We start from the raw sequence: 17,840 nt of genomic DNA, 5'->3' as shown, positions 1-17,840 counted from the left end.
TTTTTTGAGACAGGGTTTCTCTGTGTAGCCCTGGCTGTCCTGGAACTCACTTTGTAGACCAGGCTGGCCTCGAACTCAGAAATCTGCCTGCCTCTGCTTCCCGAGTGCTGGGATTAAAGGCGTGCGCCACCACGCCCAGCTGACCGCTCATGTCTTGATCCAAAACCACAAGGCACAAGTACTGGAAATTCCAGGAGCCCCTTAAAACCTCAAAGCCTCAAAGCCCAGCCCCATGACATACCCTCTCCAACAAGGCCACACTTCCCAATCCTTCCCCAGTAGTTCCACCAACTAGAAACCAAATGTGTGGAACACATGACCCTATGTGGCCCATTTTCATGCAAACTCCCACTGGTGGCTTAGGAAAGGTTTTTCCATGGGATTCATTTACCTGAAAACCACTGGGTTCTGGGAGACTGGACGTTTCTGCCTTTTAGGTTGCTGGGTCCCCACTGAATTGGAGGCAAGGGGCATTCAAAAGGCAGACTGGAATACTGGGCATGCAGTAGAGAGCCGAAGACTGGCTGTCCAGACTCCTGGCGGCCAGGCCTGCTGCTGGCTCCTACTGTCTGTCTGTGCTCTTGGTAGATTATATGCCTCTGTTTCCAAACTTATGGGACAGGGATAGTAACCCTGTCGTGTTCTGTTCCCATGCTGTATGCAGTGAATTCAGATGAGCGACTAAATGAGATAGATGTTCAGCCCACTGAGGGTCGCTGGCTTTGCCTGCGTACCTCTGGATCCAGGTAATCTCTCTCTTGGCAACCATTCCCATCACTGGCTGGTGGCAACTACTAGAATGGCCATCTCATTAGTTTACTGGGCTGCTATAAGTTACCACAGACAAGGTGGCTTCAAACAATACAATTTACTCTGTGCCGTTGTGCAGGCCGACTGTCTGAAATCAGGGTGATAGCCTGGCCGGTGCCCGAGGCTCCAGAAGAGAACTCTTCTCACCCTGTCCAGCAACGGGTGGCTGAGGACTTTCTTAGGGTGCTTTGATTCGTGGCTCTATCATTTGGTCTCTGCCTCTGTCTTCCTGTGGCTTCGTGTGTGTGTGTGTGTGTGTGTGTGTGTGTGTGTGTGTGTGTACAGCTGTCTGCTTATGAATATCAGCATTGGGTTAGAACCTCACCCCTATTTTAGTATGGCACCTCTACAAAGTTTTGTCTGCAGAGATTTGTGGGATATTGAAGCCCAGTGTCTTCACTTCCTTCCCCTCTGAGCTTCCACCCACAAACCCCACCTCCATATCCCCCAGCCCAGACATCTGCTAATAGGGCTCCAGCCTCCTCGTAGCCAAATCTATTCCACAACACACACCAGGCTATTGCTATGGCAGAAACTTCTTTGCCAGGACTCTCCGTCCAGCTTCCTGCTCCTCTCGTTCACACCTTTTAGATGTGCAAACTCCCAACACTTCACTCGAGGGCTCAGCCTGGGTCCCTCCAATTACCAGCTGCCTTGATGTCTAACACTGTAAACCCCTTCACCTCATTATAGGAAATTTCTCTTGAATGGCCTTTAAAAAGCATCTCATTACGCAGGAAGAACTGTAATTACCTCGCACAAGACGGATTCTGAACAAGTTGGTGCTGCCGCTGTCAAATTGGCAGGACTGGGCTCACCCGTGCTTCAGTTTGGCCACTAGGAGTGCGCACACCTTCCTCCATTGAGTCAGCCTTGCAGGCCCCACGGTGCTGAGACCCGCACACCCTCATCACTGTTGGTAGCTCTAGGAGGACAGTCTCTCACAGAGTGATCAGCGATGCCTCCAATAAGGTCCACCCCCTTCCCTACTGTCTGATAGCGACAATCCTACAGGTACTTGGACAGCCTTGCCTCTTCCTGAGTTTGTCTGGAGGAAAGAGGGGTTTTAACTCCAATGACTCAGAACCTAACAGTGGGCTAGGGCACGGAAGGTCAGTAAATTAGTTCTTGCCTTTAGCTGTGTGTCTAGCCTTTGCTCAGGACTTTGAAAAGCAGGACCCCATCTGGTTCCCCACCTGTGTGAAGGCTTCCCTGATGTCTGACTAAAACCTTTGCTGTTTCAGTACAGACATGGCCTTAAGCTCCATCTCTTCTTAATGGTATGGTCACGGGCAAGTCATGTGACCCTTCTGAGCTCTTCCTCTATCTACAGAATGGCCATGTCTGTGTCAGGGTCATGGTGGGTGATGGCTGTGGCCACATGTGGTTAGTATTGGGCACAGCTCAGCAATGGAAAACTCCATTTCCCAGGATCCTCTCCTCTGTAGCTGCTGGGGAGAGGGAGGGCGGACTCTTCCATCAGCTCCTTAATGATGGGTGGAGTAGGGCCTTCTACATACTGAGTGCCTACTGTGTGCTAGACTCCAGATGTAATGAGCACTACAGCTGTAGCTCCTTCTTTGGGGAAGTTTGGGGACAGGAACACATTTTAAAGTAAAATTGTGTGGCTGCAAATAGTGGCGAGGGGCTGGAAGAGAATGGAGAGAGTCAGACAGGGCAGTCTGTGAGGGCTTCTCTGAGGAGGTGTCTTATTCCACAGACAGCTGTGGAGATGGAGCTGTGCACACCAAGAGGACAGCATTCTACACCTCTGAGGCCCTGGTATGGAAGCGAGCAGAAGGGAGATGGAGCTGGGAAGAAGGGCAGGGCCGAAGTTGTTGAAGTTTATTTTTAATCTATTTTTAGTTGTGAGTGTCTGAATGTGCCTTTGTGCATATGGTGCAGTGCCTATGAAGGCCAGAAGAGGGCGTCAGATCACTGAGAGCTGGAGGTGCAGACACTTGTGACCTGTCTGATGTAGGTGCTGGCAACTGAACTCAGGTCCTCTGCAAGAGCAGTACATGCTCTTAACCTCTGAGTCCCTTGGAGTTAAGTTTTACATCTGGAAAGGACCTAATCTAACTTGGGATCGTCTCTCTGCCAGGGGAAAGCTGAGCAATGAACACAGAGGCACAGAGAGTGGAGTGAGAAGCTGGGCAAGCATGGGGGCTCAGGGCAGGGTGGGCTGGAGACTCGGTGTTGGCCTCTAGAGTGGCAGAGACTCCCAGGCTTCTGCTGAAACAGTTACGACCTCAGAGGCAGAGGCCTGGAGTGGGAAGAGGACTGGGGGAGGCCGGAGGGTGACGGGTGGCAGCTCCCCTAGGGAGATGACAAGTATCTTAGTTGTGGTTACTAGGGAGTTTACATGTAATCCACCCTCCCCCAATTCTTCATAGGAGGGACCTGAAGTTTAGAGAGGCGACATAGCCCTACTAAGGCCACACAGCCTCCAGTGCTTACAGCCAGGGTATACACTTAGAGCTCCCAACGTCTAATGCCTTTCCTCTATCTTTGGCACATGAGAAGAATGGAGCTTTGTCAGAGGATGGGTAAGAGGTGGCATTAGTGTTGTTTGGGCCAGCATCTCTCTATTTTGATCTTAGTTAGAGCTTGAGTCCACAGTCATCTATAGACTCAGAGCACAGTATCCCCTAAGACCCCATGAGGGTGTCCTTGGCTAGCAGGCCTCAGCACCCCAGGGCAGGGATGGAGGGCAGATCAGCTCTGTGGCCTCACTGTATGAGGAAGGGTCCAACAATGTTCTTCTACTGTTTGAAGCAGGGCAGCTCTAAGACTCCCTGGTCTCCCTGGACTTGTAGGAGGAGTGGAACTTGCCTGCTCTACCTAGAGCCCTTCTTCTCTGACTGAGTTAGGCCCCAGACCTGGGTAGAAATAGGGCTGGGCCCTCACTGATGTCTTGAACCTGCCATAGATGCTGTCTCACCACATGGTGAGACTTGAGCCCCTATCCTTTGGGCAATGAGGATCTCAGCCTCCTGCCTTCTCAGAGGAACTGACTTGTGGATGTGACTTGTGGGATGTGACTTGTGGGATGTGACTTGTGGGAGGCAGATGGGAGCAACAATCTGCAGGAAATGGGCAGGGTGACCAAGGTAGAACTGATAGGTATATGGTAATCCGTGTCTGTGCATGAGCGTACACAAGCACACATGCTTACATGCTTTAAGGAAAGCCTCGGGTAGGGGCCAGCACAGAAGGAAGGAAAGAGATAATATAGATGATGAGTAGGAGGGAACTTAGTAACAGCCAGATGACCTTCCACAAAGATGAACAGGTTCAGAAGGAGGGTTGAGAGGTGCCATTGTAAGTGTTGCTGGCCATGCTATGTCCCCATTGCCACCACAGGCTCCATCCAGGGCCACCCCTGAACTCAGCATGTCCTGTCCCCTAAAGTTCATATGGGAGTGCCTTTGTCCAGTGGGGTAAGTGCAGCAGCTTTATACAATATGGAGTCTTGTAGACTCCTAGATTGACATTGGCTCCTGGCACAAACTGGTCACAGTTACTGGTGACTCCATTGCAAACAAGGTTAGAATTCATTGTGGGGACACTGAGCCAAGGGTGGGCATAGTCTGTGACCAGAATTGGGAAATGTGTGTGGCTGGGATCAGGGCCCAGTGTTGGACCAGGGACAAGACTAGTATGTCCCATGAACCGGGGCTCAGTGTGTGATCAGGCCAAGTTCCAATGTGTTACCAGGCCCAGAGCTCAGTGTTTGACAAGAGTCAAGGCTCAGTGTGTGGCCAGAATCAGAGCTTAATGTGTAACCTGAGTTGGTGCCTTCTTTCTTCCAGGCTCCCTGTGCAGACTCCCCATGGGGCTTATTAGCTGTCCAAGGCTGATGTCACAGACTCCAAGCCTTGACTAGCTAATCTTAAATCCCTGGGAGGAAGCCTGGTGATGACACTGACCGTCATCTGAGAAGTTCCCACATGCTGGGTGCTGTGTGGACACTGAATGGTAGCTATTCATGTCACCATTTGCAGATTAAGAAACTGGAACTGAAAAAGATAAAAGGCTCTCTAAGACTGCCCAGCTAGATCAGTGCTTTAGCTTAGTTTCCAACTCCTTGCCCCATTTACCATCCTCTTTGCACATGGATGTTGGTTATGAATCCAGCCTTCCTTAGGAAGGCTAATGTTGGGCGTGGGGGTGTAGGGGAAGGGGGAGGGAGGGAGAGAATGCCCAAATCTGGCCAGAGTTCCTGTTCTCTGGGCAGGCGGATGCTTTCCACTCCACCCCGGGTAGGCATCTGGCTGTGTGAAGCCACTGACCCTACTTGGTGTGTGTGTGGGGGGAACAAGTGGCAGCCCCTGTACCAGGTTCTCAGTCTCCAGCATCCTACACTGCATACTACAGAGGAGATGAGAACAGAATAGGGGCCCGGAGCAGCACCAGGCCCCAGAGATACGGAAAGAAAGGGCAGAGGGAGAGAGGCTCCCACGCAGGCCAGAGTCCTTAGTCCGGTCCTTGATGAACAGAGACAGTCTATGGTTATAGAGCTTTATTGTAGAAAGGCAGGGGGAAAGAGAGAAGGTAAAAGAGAGAGGCCATGGCCAAGAGGAGAGAAGGGGGAAAGAGAAAGAGAAAAGGAAGACTAGAAAGTAAGAGGTTAGAGAGTAAGGGGAGTAAGAGGAGAGAGAGAGAGGTTAGAGAGTGAGGAGAGAGAGAAGAGAGAGAGAGGTGGGGCCAAGCAGACCCTCTTATAGTGGGCTTGTTATCTTGTTGTTGCTAGGTAACTGGGAGGAGTCTAGCCTGAAGGTCAGAAGCTTGGGACATTGTATATGTGACTAAAAGCCATATTTCTCCTGTGAGGGCTGTGGGGGTGGTAAGTTCAACAGGAGCCAGGGGTCCAGGAGACATGAGGGAACGCCTTCTGTCCCATGTAGGTAGGAATTAACACCACTGGGTTTCACCGGCGTTCACAACCTCAGCTCGACTGGAGACCAGCCTGTCTGTGCATAGCCCATTGCCCCTCAGGCTAACTAGGCTCCTAGACCAGGAGACCCTCCTCTAAGGTCTGAGGCTTACAGGCAGATCTTGTGGTTTCAGAGTTGGGGCTGGGCGGAGCCTGTCTGCAGACTCCATAGGAACCAGGGTTTGAAGTTTGACCTTCTACAAAGGGTAAAAGGATGTATCAGCCCCACTAGAGACACTGTGGCCTGTGATGGACTGTAAAGGACCCTTCCCAGTGCCCCTGACATCCTCCTTTGCTTCCAGGAAATACAGTCATGGATAGCTCGTGCTGCATTTGAGCCCTGACACATATTAGTAGAGGACCTGAGAATTCTTCCTCTGGCTGCTAGTGTTTCCCATCTCAGGTCAAGCCATTTGCAGGAATTAAAAATCCACCAGCGCACCAAGGAACTGTCTTTTGAGTGGGACTAGACTTGCTCTAGCATTTCTCAGCAATAAGAGTCTTTCTGTTTGTGACTCATTTGGAAGATTTCATCCCTCCAGAGTCTCACCTCCCACTGCCAATAGTTCTAGATGTTGCCTTTTTGTGGGACTTAAGGAACAAAGGTTTGGTGTGACACTGTGACACCTGTCCTCTTGGACTTTCCTCTGCTGTGCGTATTGGCTGCCATCCTGGTTCTTTGTCGGGCTTCCTCTCTTTGCCTATCCCTATAACACTCTATCTCCGTCCAAGCCTGTTCAAGCTCTACTTCCTCACAAGGCCCCTGACCCCTGGGCATTCACCACACCATGGAAATGCAATGCTTTGAGGCAGAGGTAGAGACAGGAGAGAGCTACTGGAAGCCAAAGCGAGACCTCTCTCACTCTCCAGTGTCCATCTCCTTAATTTCCCACAACCCAGTCCTAGGCTTGCTGCTTTATGCGACTTCTGACTTGTCCCTCTGGCTTGCTTCTGGAAAGTTCCTTCCCCAAGCCATTCTCCATTTATCCAAATTCAGCAACAGCAGCTACTTGGACTGATGTTGAAAAATCCTTGAAGTAATTCAGCTTGACTCTGGACCCAGTGTGGTACCAACCTAGACTACCCTCTGCCTGTAGCTGGCTTGAGACCCAGACCCCAGCCAGCAGTCCCACCCACCTCCTAGCCAAACTAGTAGCTTTTGAAGGGGGCAACCTTGGCCTCAGATCCACTTTGATCTCTCTGTATACAAAGCACTCATATTGAGCTTGGCATAGAGAGAGTGGCCTGGGCTGGCTGGTTTTATGTCAAACTGGCACATGGTACAGTCATTTGGGAAGAAGTGACCTCAGTTGAAAAAAATGTACTCATCAGACTGGCCTCTAGGCAAGCCTGTACTGCACTTTCATAATTAGTGACTGATATGGAAGGTTTCCAGCTCCTGATGGCAGTGCCACCCTTGGGCAGGTGCTCCTGGATGGTGTCAGAAAGCAACTGAACAAGTTATAAGGAGCAAGCCTGCAAACAATGTCCCTCGATGGCTTCTGCATCAGCTCCTGCCTCCAGGCCTCTGCCTTGAGTTCCTGCCCCGACTTCCCTGGATGATGGACTACAAGCCGTAAGATGAAATATCTGCTTTCTTCCCCAAGTTGCTTTAGGCCATGCTGTTTATCACGACAATAGCAACCCCAAGACGTGCCCCCAAATGTTTTTGCTGTTATTTTTAGGAGTATAAGTAGTGAGCCATCCTCATGGTGAGAGCCATCATCATAGGAGAACCTCAATCAGTTGATGAAAGCCACCACCTCATGAACCCCCACCCCCACCCCCCAGAGTTGTGCCTTCCTATGACTTATTTCTTATGCTCTGGTTCAAAGCCTGGCACACAGTGACATGGATTCCAAGATGTGGGATCGGTATGTTGGAGGGGTAGCTCACAGGGACTTGGCTACAAGGAGACCTGGGGGCAAGCTTGAGGTGGTATAGAGGTATACCACCTGGGTATATCCCATCCCTGGCCATCCTCCCAGACTCCCAGGAGGGCCTGCTACATCTCCAGGCATGCCGATATGTCTAGGAAGAGCCAGGCTTCTGATACTGTGACCTCAGCTTCGGTCTTGTCCTTGCTCCAACTTCCTGGATAGCATTCTCATCTGGTCTCACGGCTACCCATAGCAGACCGTTCAACCTGGGCCAATGGGAGTTAATTAAACATTGTGTCTGAGGTATTGGGGATGCTGAGGGGCAGACTCCAAAAGGCCCAGTTACCAGGATGGGATAGGAGGCCATCTTTAGTGGGCACCGACGGGCCTGGCAGGCACTAGACTAGCTGCTGTGAGTTAGGAATCTCCCTGTTCACTGTTGAGAGGAAGAGGGCCCGGGAATGAAGGAGACTTTGAGGTCTTCAGCGGCAAATGTGAATGTCCAAGGAGACAAGGTTGGGCTTGAAGGAAATGGAGCTGACTTTGGAGGCTCCTATAAAGGTGTCTCCCACCATGCCAGAAGACATCTGAGTACCCCTAACTAGCTTGAGTATAGAGCAAGCAGCCTAAGGTCAAAGCAGTGGGTGACTTAGTCCAGTCTGTGGGGTGTGTGCTGGTCTACAGAGTTCCCTGTGACTCCACGTCTCCTCTCTCTATGGCCACTTTAGGGGACTCAGCCCAGTTCCATGTTAACTCTTACCCTTTACACCCTCCCTGCACACTCACTCCTTTGGACCTAATGACCTTGCTGCTGCTGATCCATGCCTCTGGCATCCTTTCAGCACTGAATCATAGAAGCCAGCACCCTCAACCATGGCCATACCTCTTTTCCAACATCTCCATCTTCCCATTCTCTCTCCCTCCATCTGGAGATCAGCAGGGCCTTGCGTCTGGGCCAACCCTCCCCAGGTACCTTCTTCTACAGCGTCTGCCTTACACCCACCCCCCTCCCCAGCTCTGAACAGCACCTCTAAGTCAGACTTTTTGATGCCCGCCCCCTAAAACTTCTGGGCAGTGCGTTAGGGTCTTAGTTTCCCTGTCTGCTGAGCAGGCTTGCATGGTGGCTGTAATATAATGGACTGCCAATAAATGCTTGCTGAGTTGTGGAACCAAGGGAGCAAGGTCTGGCTTGTGTGTGCCACCTGAGCATTGTGTGTGCCACCTGAGCATTGTGTGTGCCACCTGAGCATTGTGTGTGCCACCTGAGCATTGTGGAGATCAGAGTAGCTGATGTCTTACGAGGGCTTGGCAGGGCCCGGCTGTGTCGTATGAACAGCAGGCAACCAGGGTGCAGAAGAGGGTTTTGCTGCCTCGTATTGAAAGTGCTGCTTCACTGTAGACCGCCTCTCCTCTCCATCCATTCTCCTACCACCATCCATAGGCCCCACCCTCGCCTGCCCTCAGCTTCTTTTTCAGGTTGGCTCACTGCCACCTTTTCCCTTGTAATCCATCCTCCACCTGGTGGCATCCAGCAAGATCTTTCTGAAGCACAAATTGGTCCCTGTCACTCCCCACTTAAAACCCTTCAAGCTCCTGATGGCTCTGAGGATAAGAGCTAAACCCCTTAGACCCTGAGGGAGGGGGGTGGCCTCCCTCTCCAATCTATTGCTCTAGCCTGCCTGTCTGTAAAGCCCCCTCCCCGTTGTTTCCTCTTCCAAATCCTTTCACATTCTTTTCCTGGGGTCCTTCCCTGAATCCAGCTATGAACTGGACACTCTTGACACATTGCCAAGTCCCTTGGGCTTCCATTCTTCACACAACCCCAGAGTAGCCTTCTAGCATGGCCCCAGTAGGATGTGGGTGTCCTAAGATTGGATCTTGAGTGTTTGTATTCTTACTTCTCATAAAGCATTAGTGGACATTAACTGAATGAATGAAAGAAAGAAAGAATGAATGAATGAATGAATGAATGAATGAATGAATGAATGAATGAGCAGCTCTCTCAGGATGCAAAGATTCTGGGCTGGAACTTTATACCTGCCTGGGTAGGGGTTGGGAGGAATGAGAGGAGCATAATGTGTTTCGGTGTGCTCTGGAAGTGGCCTTCCTTTGTGCATGTCCCTCTGGCATCTTGCCTGGATGTGCCTCCAGAATGGCCCTCCTGGTACAGCATGTGCCCTGCAATAGCAGGGGCTGTGGTTTCAGAGAGGGGTCCCAAACTGTTCCCCTGGGAGGCATGGGGGCCCTGACCCTCACCCCACCTACACAGGTTCTCCTTTCCCTTGGACATTTCACTATAGCTCCCTTCCCCTCCTCTCCCCTTCCCTCTCCTCTCCTCCCTCCCCTCTCCCTAACTCTTCCTCTTTCCCCAGCATCCATCCCTACCTCCATGTCTCTCTGGCCTGATCCCACTGACACAGCTCCCTATTCTTGCATTTCTGGCTTCCTGGCCAGCTTTGCAGGGCTGGCCCCTGTTCTACAAATGCGACCATTCTGTGGGTCTAAGCCTTGCCTGACAAGCCAGCATATTTGGTTCCCAGTTCCTGCCAATCCCTGCCTTATAATTGTAACTCTGTGCTATGTGCCAGGTCTTGTTGTGGGGGTAAGAAGTAAGGCATACTGCTTCTGGGTCCTCTAACCCATTGGCATCTTGCCTGACTGCGCCTCCAGAATGGCCCTTCTGGGCCAGTATGTGCCCTGCAATAGCAGAGGCTGCATCTTCAGTGAGGGACCCCAACTGTCTCCTTGGGTGGGCCCAGAGAGGACCTCATTGCAGGAGTGGAGGAAGTAGGGTCAGGGAAGGGATCGGGGAGGCTTACTGGAGGAAGTTATGGTGTCTAGATGGGTCAATGAGAGGAAGGAGTATAATGAGTCCTCACTGGGGAGCACCACTGCCCACTCTGCACTGTGCTCCACACCAGGCACCAGCATGGTCAGTGGGTGTAATTAGGTCCATCTAACAGGTAGAGAAACAGAGGCTTAAAGAGGCCCCAGGTCACCAGAGACATTGTCAGGCCTGGACTCTTATCTGTTGGCATTTTAGACTCCTAAGAGAGGAAGCTAGAGGAGAGACTGGAAGAGGGCAAGAGAGGCTGATGCCTGTCACGTCCCACGAGACAGGCAAAGTGTCTGCTGACAGTGACTTCCGGGGCGGGGGAGGGGTGTCTTCAGGTTGGTCTTGTCCCCTGCCCCACCTACTGTGGGAGAGCCCTCACATGAGATGCTCCATGGCCCCTCCCCCAAGAGGCAGGCACTTTGCCTATTCGGAGGATAATTCCCCATTATACAGAGATATTTAGCCTAATAGAAGTCGACAGATCATTCAGGGCAGTAATGTACTCCAGCTTCAAGCGGTTAGTTTCCTCAGCCTGAACTCCTAGATTAAAGACTCCTTGCCCATGCTGCCCCGCACTGGTGCCTATGACCTTGACTGCAGTAGAGGGGTAGGTTTCTCCCTCCCTAGCTCCCTCCTCCTGCTTTGCTGGTTTTCTTCTCACCCTACCCCCCCCTCTCCTTTTAAAGATTTTCTTCTTAAATATTCAGCTGAAAGGCTATTGCTTAAACCCTGCATGCTTTGGAGAAGGCTTATTGTGTTCAGCTACCATCCATCAGGGGGCCTGGCTGGGCCAGAGCTCTGGCCATGTGGTGCTGGAGGACACTGGGTGACTGGATCCTCTGGCTGGGTACCGGCAAAGAGGCTGGCAGATAGTCTCTACCGTCTCTGCCCAGATCCAGGCCTACCGAGACTTGGCTTGTTCTCTTCTCTAAGCACTGAGAATGAGCACCCCCAGAAGATGGAACCATGGATCTTGGAGGAGAGGTCTTCTGGGTTGGGACCTCCAATAGCCTGTGACCTGCTGGAGGAGGGCCTTGGCAGCCGGGAGCACTTCTTCTTCCAGGCAATGGTAGGCTAATCTTGGAGATGGGAGCTGGGGAGTTCTCTAGGTAAGGGCCTCTGAAGGATTCTGTGGCTGTAGAACCCTGGACTGACTGATCCCATTTCCTCTCTGGAACTCACTTTCCTATCTGCTAAATGGGATTATGCGTTTTAATGTATTTGCTCCTGATGTGGGTGAGGAATGGAGTAGAGACTAGGCTCTAGCGTACAGTCACGTGACTAGCAGCTGGGCTGGGCACTACTTTGCTTTTAGTCTCTGTCACACTCACTTTGGCCTGTGCAATCTAGCCTTGATTCGGTACATAGACAAAATCTAAGAAATACACGGCAGGAAGAATTTCCCTGTTCAGTGCAAATCCTCATTCAGCATGTGGGCATCCCAGACTTTGGGGAGAGTTCACTCTTCATTTGGGACAGGAGTGTGCAATTCTTTATGCCACAATGCTTGGTCAGAAACCAGGCTCCCAAGCCTTCTGCTGGGGACATGGGCATCCCTTCCCAGTGATGTCTCTCTGAGCATCCCTTCTGACAGGGTGAGGGAGCATGGCTCTTTGGAAGTGGCTAGTCCGTGTTGTCAGGCTGAAGAGATGGCTCAATAGTTAATAGCACTGGCTGCATATTTCCAAGAACATCCTAGCACCCACGTGGCGGCTGACAACCATCTGTAACTCCAGTTCCAAAGGATCTGATGCCCTCTTCCGGCCTCTGCAGGCACCAGGCACACGTATGGTATACAAGAATTATGTAGGCAAAACGCATAATATAAATAACATAAAATACACATAAACTAATTAATTAAAAGTTAAATTAAAAGAGTTGGAGTGGCTAATCACATGACTCCAAGAACTCTAAGCTACCTGGTAATTCTTACAGGCTCCACTGCATCTGGTTCTTGGAGCTACTCATAGGAACCAGCCATGTTCTAGAGGCTCTTCTGTCTGCTTTGCCCGTTTATGTAGCAAGTGGAGGGATTTGAGCTGGGATCTCTGCCTTCACTATTGGCCCTCCTGGGCGGGGTCTACCTTCAAAGCTCCATCTGAGTCTGTCAGTCTTGTGTCTGGCAGGATCTGCTAGTGCCATGAGAGCTTTTACGGAGCCAGTCTGACCATCCCCTCCACTTAAAGCCACTCTCCGTAAGAGCCATTCACTCACAGATTTGGAATTGACTGTCTAACCACTGAGATTCCTGGCCCCTAGGTTTCTGTTTTGCCAACGAGGCAGTTACACAAAGCCTTGCTCGTGTGTGCTGGAGTCCCTGTCATTACATGGCATACCTCTAGCCCTGTGAGTCTGGAACCAACTTCACAGACTCCCCCCCCCCCCCAGCCTGCCTATGTCTTTTCAGTGTTCCGCATAGCATTTCTAGAACTTTCTAGAATCAGCTTGGAAGCTAACTAGCTCAAGCCCAGTTGGCCTTTTAGCCCTCTGTAGGGAGCCAAAGGAGCCTGAAGTTGATGGTTATAGATGCCAATCCTTGATGTCTCTCTTCTGAAGCCTCTCTGTCCAACTTTTCGTTGGAGGATGTGGTGGGGCGTGTGTACAGGACAGGGAATGGAGCCTTTGGAAATGAGATGGCCAACCCAGACTGCACAGCTAGCAAGGGCGGAGCAGGAAGGAACTCCAGGACATAGCCCAAGGTTCTGCTCTGTACTGGCCCTGCCCTCAGCCCCACACTGTTCCCAATCACTCCTGCTTGTCCCTTCTCCCAGACTCAGCCAGCATAGTCTTGAGCAGGCCCCTGCTGGGGCTCTTCTGAGCCACCCATCTGGTCCTGTCTGAGAGCTGGCTTGTCTCCTGTCAGTCTGAGGGTGAGGCCCACTCTGCCTTTTTCCTGTGTTCCCTGCACAGGATGAAGGAACAGAAAAGGGGTTCGGGAAGGAAGATGCGCCCCCAGGGACTGAGACTCAGGAGGGGTAGGCGGCTCCATGGGTGTCGCATCTGCTTCTTATTTTTCAGAGTTATTTTGAGCCAGTGGTCTGGTTGTAAGAGCAGCACGCGCCTGTGGCTCTGGACTCACCCTCTTCCTCTGTCTCCTTACCCCGCCTCCTCATCCCAGGCACCAGACAACTGCTGTTGGTGCTGCTCAGGCGGGCAGCCTCCCCCACACACTCTCCAGTCTTATCCCCTCCTCCTTGGGTGACTGTGACAGTCAGCCCACTGCCCCCCCCCCACCTCTCCCCCTCTGGGGGAAGCAGCCCAGGCTCCAGTTGGCAGCTTGAGAGGACTTTTAACAATGAAGAAAAACATCATTGCATTTATCTGGTTAAGGCCCTCCAGTGGCTTTTCTTATACTTGGGATCAGAGCCAAAGGCCCCATCTTGGCCTTCAGTGCCTCAGGCTCCTCGAAGCCTCACTTCCTGAAACCTGAGTTCAATTGTGACCCCCTTCAGGAAGACCCTTGACCCTCTGTCTAGAGTGCCCCCCACCCCCGTCCTGCTCCTGTTCCCTCCTCTGTGACTGGATGCTAGAGTTGCTGCTGAGCTTGTCACTCTCCGGAAGCGTCTTGTTTTTCTGCTTATCACCTGGCTTTGTGACAGGGCCAGACTCCTCTATCTCACGCCCTCATGCCCTCGTGCCGTGCATTGCTGGTACCTATAGCCCACCTAGCACTTAGGACTTCCTCAAAAGCAATTTGTGAATGATCAAGTAGTGCAGAAACAGATAAAGGCATGAGCAGATGATGAAGCTAGTGACATTGGCAGTTGATGACTGTGCGTGCGTGCGTGCATGTGTGTGTGTGTGTGTGTGTGTATGTGTGTGTGTGTGTGTGTGTAATTGTTTGCCCTTGGGAGACCCTGGCCTGAAACTCTGCATGCGTAGGATGCTCACAGGTACAGGGGTACATTTCCTGTCCAGTCATGTGAGATCTTTCTCCTCTTAGGCCTTTGTTGCCACAGCTGTGGACGGATACTATTTGGCTGGCAGCCATGGCCTCTGAGGTCATCTATGCCAGTGCTGGCAGGAAGGGAGTGAGTCAGGTGTGGATGGCAGCTCACCTTGGCATTCGGCTCCTGGAGTGTAGGCCAGGGCCAGGAGAGCTGCTGGGAGAGCTGCCTGCATCTCACTACCGAGAAACAGACTGCATTCACAGTCAAGGTCCCTAGACACAGTGTCAGCTTCAATTGGATACGTTTCCATCTTTCTGTGTATGGCCTTGGATTTCAAGAATGTTCTTTGATACGTTCATTTCTTGAATTCCTACCTTTCAATTGCTATGCATTATTTTCCATGAAATAAAAAAGAAGACAAAAATGTCCCACTCCACCTCAATTATATCATGCCAAGGTGGCTCCTGTCTTGTCCCCTGGGCTTTTCCTGTGAAGACGGTGCTAGGAGGTGGCCCAAGTGGCTCTTGATCTTAGGTGGGTGGTTTCCTCCTCTGACCCACAAAAGGGGTCACTCCTTCATTATGAATGCTCTACCATCATGGCAGGGGAGCCGGATGGAGAGGTGTCTCCTTGGAGGAAGGAACCCAAGTTTTAGCCCCCAACTCCGGTGGGGCCAGAGTCATGTGTGGTCACTTCAGACCTCAGCTGTTACCTAAACATGGGTGTGTGATCTGGAAGTGAGATTCTGCTGCACAGGTGGAGCCAGCAGGGGCGAGAGGGCTCCAGAAGCAGGAAGCCTTGTGCGCCTTGACTCCGCCCACCTTGCTTCTTTGTTTTCCTAGCTATTGGTGACAGGGGATCGCGGCAGTGTTGTTGCCCCCAGGCTGTTGGTTATTTTTAACAGCTGCGTACTATTCTATTAAGCAGAGGAGCTGGGAGTCTCTTGGTTGTCTTGGCTATAACGTTTAGGTAGAGACCAGTTCTGTACCCAAAGGGTTTCCTCTCTAGAAACATTTTCTCGAAGACAATCTCAAGGATATTTCTCGAGGCTGCTATGTCAGGGGTCTGACAGACATGCGTGGAGTAGTGGCCTGGAAAGGTGGAGGCGGCCTGGGGCACTATCCTAGACAGCAGCCTGGCGGTTAGGACTATGCTGTGAAAAGCAAGCCTGAGGCCATTCCCGGGAAGGATGCTGGGCTCCTGGGAGGGCAAGAGCAGACTTGAGGGAGCTGGGTTTGCCTTTGTCACCGACTGTGTGACCTCAGGATGGGTTTGCCTTTGTCACGGTCTGACTGTGTGACTTCAGGCAAACCCTTTGCCTTCTAGGACCCTCAGGTTTTCTATGGACAGATTTTTCTTAGGTAAATAAGGGTTTGTCTAGCCGTCCAGTATGATAGCCACTAGCCACCTGCAAATTAAAACCTAAGTTAGTTAAAATAAAACAAAATGAGCTAGGGATTGGACCCTCCCTCTCCCTCTCCCTCTTCTTCTCCCTCTCCCTCTCCCTCTCCCTCTCCCTCTCTCACACACACACAATCAATCAATCAATCAATCAGCATTGCTCTCCACATATCTATGTGCATGACTAGCTGGTGGCCACCATATTGAACATTACAACACACATGTAGAACTTTGGTTCTTGGTCTCAATGCAGAAACTGTATTGGGCATGCAGATCTGGAGTATTTCCTGGGGCCTAGTGAGCCCTAATGAGCTGTGAGCCTACTAATATGGGCCTCTGTCTTCAGATCTCGTTATAAGGCCAAGACAAAATGGAACAGCTCTGAGCTTGAAGCCAGAGTCCTGAAAAGGCGACTTGCCAAAGGCTAGCAGCTCTGGAAGGGTCTGTTTGTATGGTTACTGCACCCTGTCTCTCAGGCAGAATCTCTGCTTGGAGAAGGTGAGGTAGAGGGGGCGGCCCCCAGACAAGGATGGGTCAGTAGCATAGTGTAGAGGTACAGCCTGTGGTCTTCTGATTGCTCAGACAGGAGGGAACTCTGGCTCCTCCCTCCCTCACTTTAGGGAGGATTCCTTGTACAGAGGTCCTACTGCCACCAGGGGAACCTGGGGAGGGGTGGGGGTGGGGGGAGGGATCCGGTGCCAAGCTAAGAAAGCAAAGGCAAGCCTGGCTGGTCTCGCCTCAGATTTACAGTTTTTCCAATATTGCTGCCCCGGTTCCAATCCCCGCCCAGCCCCTCCGTCCCCCCTAAGACCGCTACAGCTCTCCCCTGTTTCTCCTCTTTTCTAGGGATCCTAAGGCAGTGTCCTGGTTCTTTTGAGTCTGTGGGCTGCACAACTCTTGGGGCTCTGACCGGTCCAGCCCTGACCAGCCTTGAGGGGATTCCTGCCCCCACCTGGTCACAGAACCTCCTTGTGCTTCAGGACTCAGTCAAGCACTGGACCAGTCACGGTAGGTACATCCCAATCACCCCTTCTCCCCAGCTCTAGGGATACGTGAGTGTTCTCAGCCCTGCAGGAGGAAGGACACCTTTTAAAACACTTCTTATAAGAATCATAGGTAGGAGCTGGGCAGTGATGGCGCACACCTTTCATCCCAGTACTTGGGAGGGAGAAGCAGGCGGATTGCTGAGTTCAAGGCCAGCCTGGTCTACAGAGTGAGTTCCAGGACAGCCAGGGCTACACCCTCCCCAAAACAGAATCATAGGTAGGGAGGGGAAACTCTGCTTCAATAAAATGAAGTTGTCATCTCATGTAGCCAGTGGCATTTAGTGGTAGAGTTGGCTTCAGGCAAAGCTTGATCGAGTGGTTCAGACAATGTGAAAGACTCTGGCTTCTATCCATGTACTGTATGCCTCTTTCTTGGTAACGGCTGCGCCCCTAGAGGCATTTGACACAACCAGGGCCAGTGTGTTTCTAGCTTTAACCTGGGGCTGAAGAAAGAAATCTGATTTTGTAATAAAAAACAAAATAGAGTTCTAGAATTGACCTATGGGTTCTCATTGGCAGGATTTGGACTATCCTGTGCCTTTAATTAGGTCCACAGTTCTTAAAGACACTGATGGTCTTGGGGGACAGGGTCTGGTCTTTTCTAGGCAGGTAAACAAAGATGGAGCAAAGGTTGTTTCTCGAAGAGATCTTGAAACCTTGCTGCAGGAGACCAGAGACTTTACAATTAAAAGAGACATAACAAATGCAGACAGAATTTGCCCAACAGGACAGCTTGAAGCCAGACCAAATGGGTCTGAGCCTATCGTGGGTCCTCAGATGAATCTCTGCACCTCTTCTCTGGGTTTAGTTTCCTCATCTGACAGGGCCACCAAGAGAGCCACCTGGCACCTGGCATCTGGCAGGAGCTCAAGATGCCCTTGTTCTTTTCCTTTCCCTATTTTGGGAACGTTTGAGACATCTGTGGTTTCTTCAAACTTAGAATGATCATGTTGGTCAGAATCTGTAAGCTGGGCTTGAGCCAAGGCCTTGTATGCAGAGGGCAGGGTCTCTGGAGAAAAGGGGGGAAATGGAGAGACT

The 17,840-nt window shown here is 51.4% G+C and overlaps 1 protein-coding gene across 7 annotated transcripts in view; it reads left to right on the top strand.

The window, feature by feature from the left end:
* Lingo1 (leucine rich repeat and Ig domain containing 1) overlaps positions 1–17,840 on the top strand; it is a 182,100-nt gene that overhangs the window by 98,346 nt on the left and 65,914 nt on the right. For 6 of the 7 annotated variants that reach the window (XM_029543333.1, XM_029543334.1, XM_021207131.2 and 3 more), the window contains one exon: positions 16,603–16,764. The gene's annotated coding sequence lies outside the window, so the exon portion shown is untranslated. Of the gene's footprint in view, positions 1–7,309; positions 7,326–16,602; positions 16,765–17,840 lie in introns of those variants that run through there. The other variant, XM_029543332.1, reaches the window with a different exon arrangement.

Source organism: Mus pahari, chromosome 10 (assembly GCF_900095145.1).
Source record: "Mus pahari chromosome 10, PAHARI_EIJ_v1.1, whole genome shotgun sequence".
In the NCBI taxonomy this organism is placed as follows: Eukaryota; Metazoa; Chordata; class Mammalia; order Rodentia; family Muridae; genus Mus; species Mus pahari.
The sequence above is the reverse complement of the archived record's forward strand: the minus strand, read 5'-3'. Positions and strand labels throughout refer to the sequence as shown.